The 7,500-nt window shown below is 46.0% G+C and overlaps 1 protein-coding gene across 4 annotated transcripts in view; it reads left to right on the top strand.

Annotated features, from left to right (window-relative positions):
- The window catches only part of LOC128699971 (semaphorin 5c), a 144,062-nt gene that overhangs the window by 46,609 nt on the left and 89,953 nt on the right, over window positions 1–7,500 (top strand). For 2 of the 4 annotated variants that reach the window (XM_070098714.1, XM_070098710.1), the window contains exon 1: window positions 3,271–3,447. The exons of the other annotated variants lie outside the window; for them this stretch is intronic. The gene's annotated coding sequence lies outside the window, so the exon portion shown is untranslated. Of the gene's footprint in view, window positions 1–3,270; window positions 3,448–7,500 lie in introns of those variants that run through there. 4 annotated transcript variants of the gene reach the window in all.

Below are 7,500 nucleotides of genomic sequence, written 5' to 3'. Positions count from 1 at the left end.
AGGTGAGTACACACACACACACACACACACACACACACACACACACACACACACATCAATCAGATAACTGCTGCAGCATACGGGCGTCTGGCAAACCTACGGATAGCATTCCGATACCTCAGTAAGGAATCGTTCAAGACTCTATACCATTTACGTCAGGCTCATATTGCAGTATGCAGCACCAGTTTGGAATCCATACCTGGTCAAGCACGTCAAGAAATTAGAGAAAGTGCAAAGGTTTGCAACAAGACTAGTCCCAGAGCTAAGGGGATTGTCCTACGAAGAAAGGTTTAGGGAAATCGGCCTGACGACACTGGAGGACAGGAGGGTCAGGGGAGACATGATAACGACATATAAAATACTGCGCGGAATAGACAAGGTGGACAAAGACGGTATGTTCCAGAGATGGGACACAGAAACAAGAGGTCACAATTGGAAGTTGAAGACTCAGATGAATCAAAGGGATGTTAGGAAGTATTTCTTCAGTCATAGAGTAGTCAGGCCGTGGAATAGCCTAGAAAGTGACGTAGTGGAGTCGGGAACCATACATAGTTTTAAGGCGAGGTATGATAAAGCTCATGGAGCGGGGAGAGAGAGGACCTAGTAGCAATCAGTGAAGAGGCGGGGCCAGGAGCTATGAATCGACCCCTGCAACCACAAATAGGTGAGTACAAATAGGCGAGTACACACACACCTCTACCATCATAGAGAGAAAGCACAGTGACCCTTGACCGCTGGCAGGCGACACTTAAAGCACAGATAAACACCTTACAATTGAGACTGTAGTCTGGAGAAGGTGCAACTGGGGGCACCATCAGCTGTGAACAGCAACAGACACAGCTGCACCAGGTGTGAAGGCAGAGGTGTGATGCAGCAGTGTGGAGAGCAGCTTCACCTAACCCACACCGCCTAGAGAGGAGCAGGTTGTTGCATGCCAGATGTACCGTACCACCTTCGCCTGTACGGTACATTACCATAGCTACTTGTACAGCGGATCCATTACATCATTTGTACCTGGAATGCAATACCAAAACCACAAGGGTACACTAGACGGATGGTACATGAGGAGCAGGTGAGAGTAAGACAGGAGATGCCCGGGTACAGCCGGGTACACCACGGGCAGCTGGGGTGCTGGGGTGAAAGTAGAGAGGTAGCCGCGGCCAATTGTAAATGCACTGCCTTATAGGGAAGACTGGTGCCCCAGCCCCGCGCCCACAACCTGCACAGTTTTGCCCCTCTGCACGCCCACACGCCCACAACCTGTAGAATTTTGCCCCTCTACACGCTCACACGCCCATTAACTGGCTACTTTTGCTGCTGTGCACGCCTACACACTCGCCTCCGTTAGTTTTACCCTACCGAATACCCACACCAATAATCTTGCTAGCTTTACCCCCTCTGCACGCCCACGATCTGGTTAATTTTACCCTTCTGTTCGCCCACACGCCCACGGCCCGGCTAGCTTTCCCTTGCTGAATGCCCAAACGCCTACTACCCCTCGCGTTCTTACACCTGTACCCGTTTTTTGCCCTTGTACCTGTATTTGCACCTGTTACTTGTTGGTGCACAAGACTACGTCTGCCTTGTTCTTTTCAGACACCTGTCATTATGCCAACACCTGTTTTGTAAGTGTTTGTATCTGTTGTGTACACATACCCTCACCTGCTGGTGTTATGGAACACATGTATGGTAGGAATGGCAACATGATGGAGTTTCCTTCGTCAAAGAGAGGGAGAGAGAGAGAGGGAGAGAGATTCATACCCAGAAAATGGTGAGTAATTACAAAAACAAAGAGTCCTTGGTTGACACAGAGATGCAGAGAGGAAGAAGCGAAGAGCGCAAGAACTAGGAAACTATAGGAAGTGAAGGACAGAGGAGAACAGAGAAGTGAACAGATGACCCAGAGATGAATATGCAAGGCTGAGGAGAGAAGCTGAGCAACAGTTTAAGAGTGGCGGAGCCAGAACTACTTCTCAGCCACATTAGACCACAGTAAAAGACCAGGTAATTTGACTGAAGAAGGAAGGAGGAGAACTCACAAGTAATGACAAGGAAGTCTGTGAAGCGTTGAGCAAACGATTGAAAGAAATGTTTTCAATGGAAACTGTGGCAATACCAGAGAGCCTAGAGCAAAGGTTACATCTTAGAGTGCTGGAAAACATATATACAGCAGAGGAAAATTAAAAAAAAAATGAGTGAGTTGGATACATTGAAGGTAGTGGGACCTGACTAGGTGTCACAATGGATTCTGCCAGAGGGAGCAGAAGCACTATCTGAATCACCACCTATAATCTACAAGTTGATGGACACAGAACGAATGTCAGAGATCTGGAAAACAATGAATGTAGTATCTGTATTTAAGAAAGGAGACAAACCACGGAACGGGTGATGCTGAAACTCATGGCGAGTGAGTCGTAAAACTCCAGGCCAGTGCGTAAGCTGGCGTTGAACTGTAGGCCAGTATCACTGACGTGAATAGCTAGTAAGATAATGGAGGAGATAATCACAAGGGTGGTAGAGTACTCTGAAGGAAGTGATTTCATAAACGGTAATCAGCAAGGGTTTAGAGATTGTAGATCTTGTCTTATTAACCTGCTGGAGTTCTGTGGTTAGATGATAAAAGTGAGAGAGTTGGATGGACTATATATTTCTGGACTACAAAAAGGCATTTGATATTGTACGGTGTGTATGGCTTCTACGGGTTAGCGCTCCTGCAAACATGTAATAATAATAATAATAATAATAATAATAATAAAATTAATACATTTCTTATGTTGCTGCTACTACTACTACTACTATTACTATTACTATTACTATTACTATTACTATTACTACTAATAATAATAATAATAATAATGTCTTTATTTACCTCTTTCCTGATTAACACTTTCCTACTTATTTCTCTCTTATCTCTTTTATCTCTTCCCTATCCTTCCTCACCCTGCCACAGAATGACCATCCTTACTTGGTGTTCTGTGTTTCAGGGAGAGCAGAGCATGTCTGCTGAGACAGTGACTACTGTGACAGTGTCTCCTGAGACAGTGGCTGCTGTGACAGTGTCTCCTGAGGCAGTGGCTGCTGTGACAGTGTCTCCTGAGACAGTGGCTGCTGTGACAGTGTCTCTTGAGACAGTAGCTGCTGTGACAGTGTCTCCTGAGACAGTGGCTGCTGTGACAGTGTCTTCCGAGACAGTGGCTGCTGTGACAGTGTCTCCTGAGACAGTGGCTGCTGTGACAGTGTCTCCTGAGACAGTGGCTGCTGTGACAGTGTCTCCTGAGACAGTGTCTGCTGTGACAGTGTCTCCTGAGACAGTGGCTGCTGTGACAGTGTCTCCTGAGACAGTGGCTGCTGTGACAGTGTCTCCTGAGACAGTGGCTGCTGTGACAGTGTCTCCTGAGACAGTGGCTGCTGTGACAGTGTCTTCTGAAACAGCGTCTGCTGAGCCAGGTAAGCAGGGAAATGAAGAGGCTGCGGAGAGAGTAATCACCCTGCATATAACGAAAAAATCTTTCTACTGTTTTTTTTTTTTACATTAACATTAAGCGATGAAAAAATAAATACTCTCCTGTCATGCGAGTGTGAAACGGAAGCCTGTTAAACGTTTTGCACTCTGACAGCGTTGTTGTTTTCTTCTCTCACGACCGTGTAAGATGACAAGTAGATCTTACAAATGTCTACGTACACTCACTATACAATTATCTTGACTTTCTTCATATTTTTTTTTGTTCCCGTGAGAATTTCGAGTTCAGGAGACCTGGTCTGGGACCAGGCCGCGGGGGCCATGATCTCCCGGGTCATTAAAACAAATAATAAATAGATCTGGTGCTAATGTCAGGTGTTTGTTATTTGTACATTGACGTGAGGGATCAAGCAGGTGAAGATAATGATGGTGGGTCCTGCTTACGGTGGGTCCTACTTACGGTGGGTTCTACTTACGGTGGGTCCTGCTTACGGTGGGTTCTACTTACGGTGGGTCCTGCTTACGGTAGGTCCTGCTTATCAGGGACACCCATCAGTAGTCAGGGCCTCCAGAGAGCCACATCCCCCCGCAGAGATATTTCTTCCTAACATGGCTGGCCATATTTACAAGTCGATATTCCTAACATGTAAACCCGGGCATTATCCCACATACCCCCACTCCCTAACCTCCCCAACACCCACTTAATTTCCCCAACCACACACCTAACCTCCCCCACCCGTTCTTCCTCACATACCCTCACGCATAAAAGGGCTTTAATAATAATAATAATAATAATCTATTAGTAGGATACTCGTAGTTATTAATTAAGATATTTGTAAGATATTAATATGATGTTCGTAAGATAGTAGGATAGCCTTAGAATTTTAGTGGAAAGTCTTAGGATATTCGTTGGATATTTAGCAGGATATAAAAAGCCTCGAGACCGTGTACTTATCGTATTTAACTTAAAATGTTGCGATTACGGCAGATTTTAGCGAAAGGGGAAATCTCCCTGCTATTTAGGCAGAAAGATGAGACGCACTAAGTCTGCGCATATCTGAGGGCCACCAAGGATCCCAGTGAAAATAAGTCTGACTTTTTTTTGGGTTATCCTAGGTAATTTATACTGATAATTGTACTTTATGTTCTCAGTAGTAGTACCAGTTACCAGTAACCAGTGTACCAGTAGATGACTCACTACCAACCGTCTCTGCGTGAATCACTGTCTGTATTCATATTGTACTGACCACAGCAGTATTTCAAACACCCCCTCACGTATGGGTACTGGGGTTAGTTAGTCTGACGAGAGTGAGCAAGGAGGCAGGTCACGGCTGTTTGGCGCTACCCACATTATCCGTAATATACGTACTTCCAGCCTACGTGAGTATTTCTTTACCCTATCCACGTGTTCGAACCCCACATGATAATGTGTACCTGTGCCTAAATAAACTTGCAGGGTAAGGTGACCCAGGGGAGGGTGTTATGGAGAGAGAGGAAGGGAGGGAGTCACCAGTGTTAGGAGTGTTGTTGAAATGCAGTGACACATGACCATCGCCTCTCACACTCTGGTTTACTTCTCCCTGGTTATTTTGCTTCACCTCACGAATTGAATATTAAGCTAGACAATGTTTCGCCCTCACTCGAGACCTGATAATGGTCTGGTATGGGCAGAAACATCGCTCAGTTTCGTTTTCAATGTATTGGTTGACTGTAAAAAATGTACAAGCTAGGCTTTTCTAACACCTAGTATTGCTTTTATTGTTGTTTGTTTTCTTTATCTTTTCTCATTAAGTAACACGCAGGAAATTAAACATAAATGTATAATGAATGTAAGCAGAAGTGTGAAAGATTTACCTGTCATTTTACACATTTGTTGATGGGAAAATGCTGTCAGAGTACAAATCGTTTAACAGGCTTCCGTTACACACTCGTATAACAGGATGCAATCAAATTTTGATAGTCTTTTACTCCCTTTCACTGAATGACTTAATGTAAAAGACAGAAGGAAGACTTGTTATATGCTGCGTAATCTTCCTTTCTCTCTCTCTCTCTCTCTCTCTCTCTCTCTCTCTCTCTCTCTCTCTCTCTCTCTCTCTCTCTCTCTCTCTCTCTCTCTCTGTCCTGGTGAGGGAGGGAGGTGTGTGGAGAAGCATAAATCACTCAACACTAAAGTCTGAACGGCACGTCTGGCCTGGAGGAAGTGTACCCTGGGTGCACCATAGTAGTGTACCCTGGGTGCACCATGGTAGTGTACCCTGGGTGCACCATGGTAGTGTAACCTGGATGCGCCATGACAGTGTACCCTGGAGGCACCATGGTAGTGTGCCCTGGAGGCACCATGGTAGTGTGCCCTGGATGCACCATGGTAGTGTACCCTGGATGCGCCTTGGTAGTGTGCCCTGGAGGCACCATGGTAGTGTATCCTGGAGGCACCATGGTAGTGTACCCTGGATGCACCATGGTAGTGTACCCTGGATGCGCCATGGTAGTGTGCCCTGGATGCGCCATGGTAGTGTACCCTGGATGCGCCATGGTAGTGTACCCTGGATGCGCCATGGTAGTGTACCCTGGATGCGCCATGGTAGTGTGCCCTGGATGCGCCATGGTAGTGTACCCATGATGCACCATAGTAGTGTAACCTGGATGCACCATGGTAATGTATCCTGGATGCACCATGGTAATGTATCCTGGATGCACCATGGTAATGTATCCTGGATGCACCATGGTAATGTATCCTGGGTGCACCATGGTAGTGTACCCTGGGTGTACCGTGAGAATGTACTCTGGGTGTATAATGATAGTGTACCACGGTAATGTACTCTGATGCAAGTGCACTCAGTGTGTACCATGGTAGTGTATTCTGGGTGTACAGTAGTACTGTACAGCTTTTGTGTCACGTCTAACCTAAGCCCTCTGGGATCCCATCATACCTACTCTTGAAACTGTGTATTGTTTGAGCTGTGAGCTGGTTAATTATAACATATGTTTTATTGTATTAGAGTGAAGGCCAAGCAGCAGCAAAAGTGGCCAGACATGTGTCTTGGATCCCACGGGGTTAATGTAGCCAGTGGCTAATCTAAGAGAGTGTTTACTAACACCCCTGAGAGCGCACTCTATCAGGGTGGGTGTTGGGGTAGTGAGGGTCGTAGTAGTGTTGGTGAGGGTGGTGGTGGTGGTGGTGGTGGTAGGTGTTGTAGTGAGGGTGTTGGTAGGTGTTGTAGTGAGGGTGTTGGTAGGTGTTGTAGTGAGGGTGTTGGTAGGTGTTGTGAGGGTGTTGGTAGGTGTTGTAGTGAGGGTGTTGGTAGGTGTTGTAGTGAGGGTGTTGGTAGGTGTTGTGAGGGTGCTGGTAGGTGTTGTGAGGGTGTTGGTAGGTGGTGTTGGTAGTTGTAGTGAGGGTGTTGGTAGGTGTTGTAGTGAAGGGTAGTTATGGTAGTAGTTGTGAGGGTGGTGGTAAAAGCCACTACTGCAATGAGAAAAGGCTTAAATAGAGAATTTAGGGATACAGAAGATATCCACACAGTATCACTAGCTAGACAGCAAGCCTAGTCTGAGACCGGGCCGCTGGGGCGATGACAGTCGAAATCTACAAGCCAACAAGAAGTGGGTGTGACTGAGAACACACAAACACTTGCCATACATAACCTTCACACAGTTCAGATGGAGTGGAAGGTTAACAGTGAAAATAATCAAGTTAACTCCTGCCTACCTACTTGGGTTATTAACCCAGGATACTCAATAAAGCCAAATAGTAAAACTTAGTTCCACTGGCTTTTTCCCGAAACCATTATTTTCGGTGATAGTGTTCTTTGGAGCTTGATTTTAGACGCGTGAGGAGAAGCTGTATGATTCACGAAATCGTAATAACACAATTACAAACAACCCACTGAGTAGTGGGGTATGAACCCATGGCAAGTGAGTCGGAAAAACTCAGGCCAGTGCGTAAGACACTGGGCCAGCTGGCTACAATAACATTCATCCAACTAGGTATACATATTTCTATATACCATAGGGAGGTTAGCATGAGCCACCACTGTGACCAC

Source organism: Cherax quadricarinatus, chromosome 64 (genome assembly GCF_038502225.1).
Source record: "Cherax quadricarinatus isolate ZL_2023a chromosome 64, ASM3850222v1, whole genome shotgun sequence".
Lineage (NCBI taxonomy): Eukaryota > Metazoa > Arthropoda > Malacostraca > Decapoda > Parastacidae > Cherax > Cherax quadricarinatus.
This window is presented reverse-complemented; position numbering and strand designations above follow the sequence as displayed.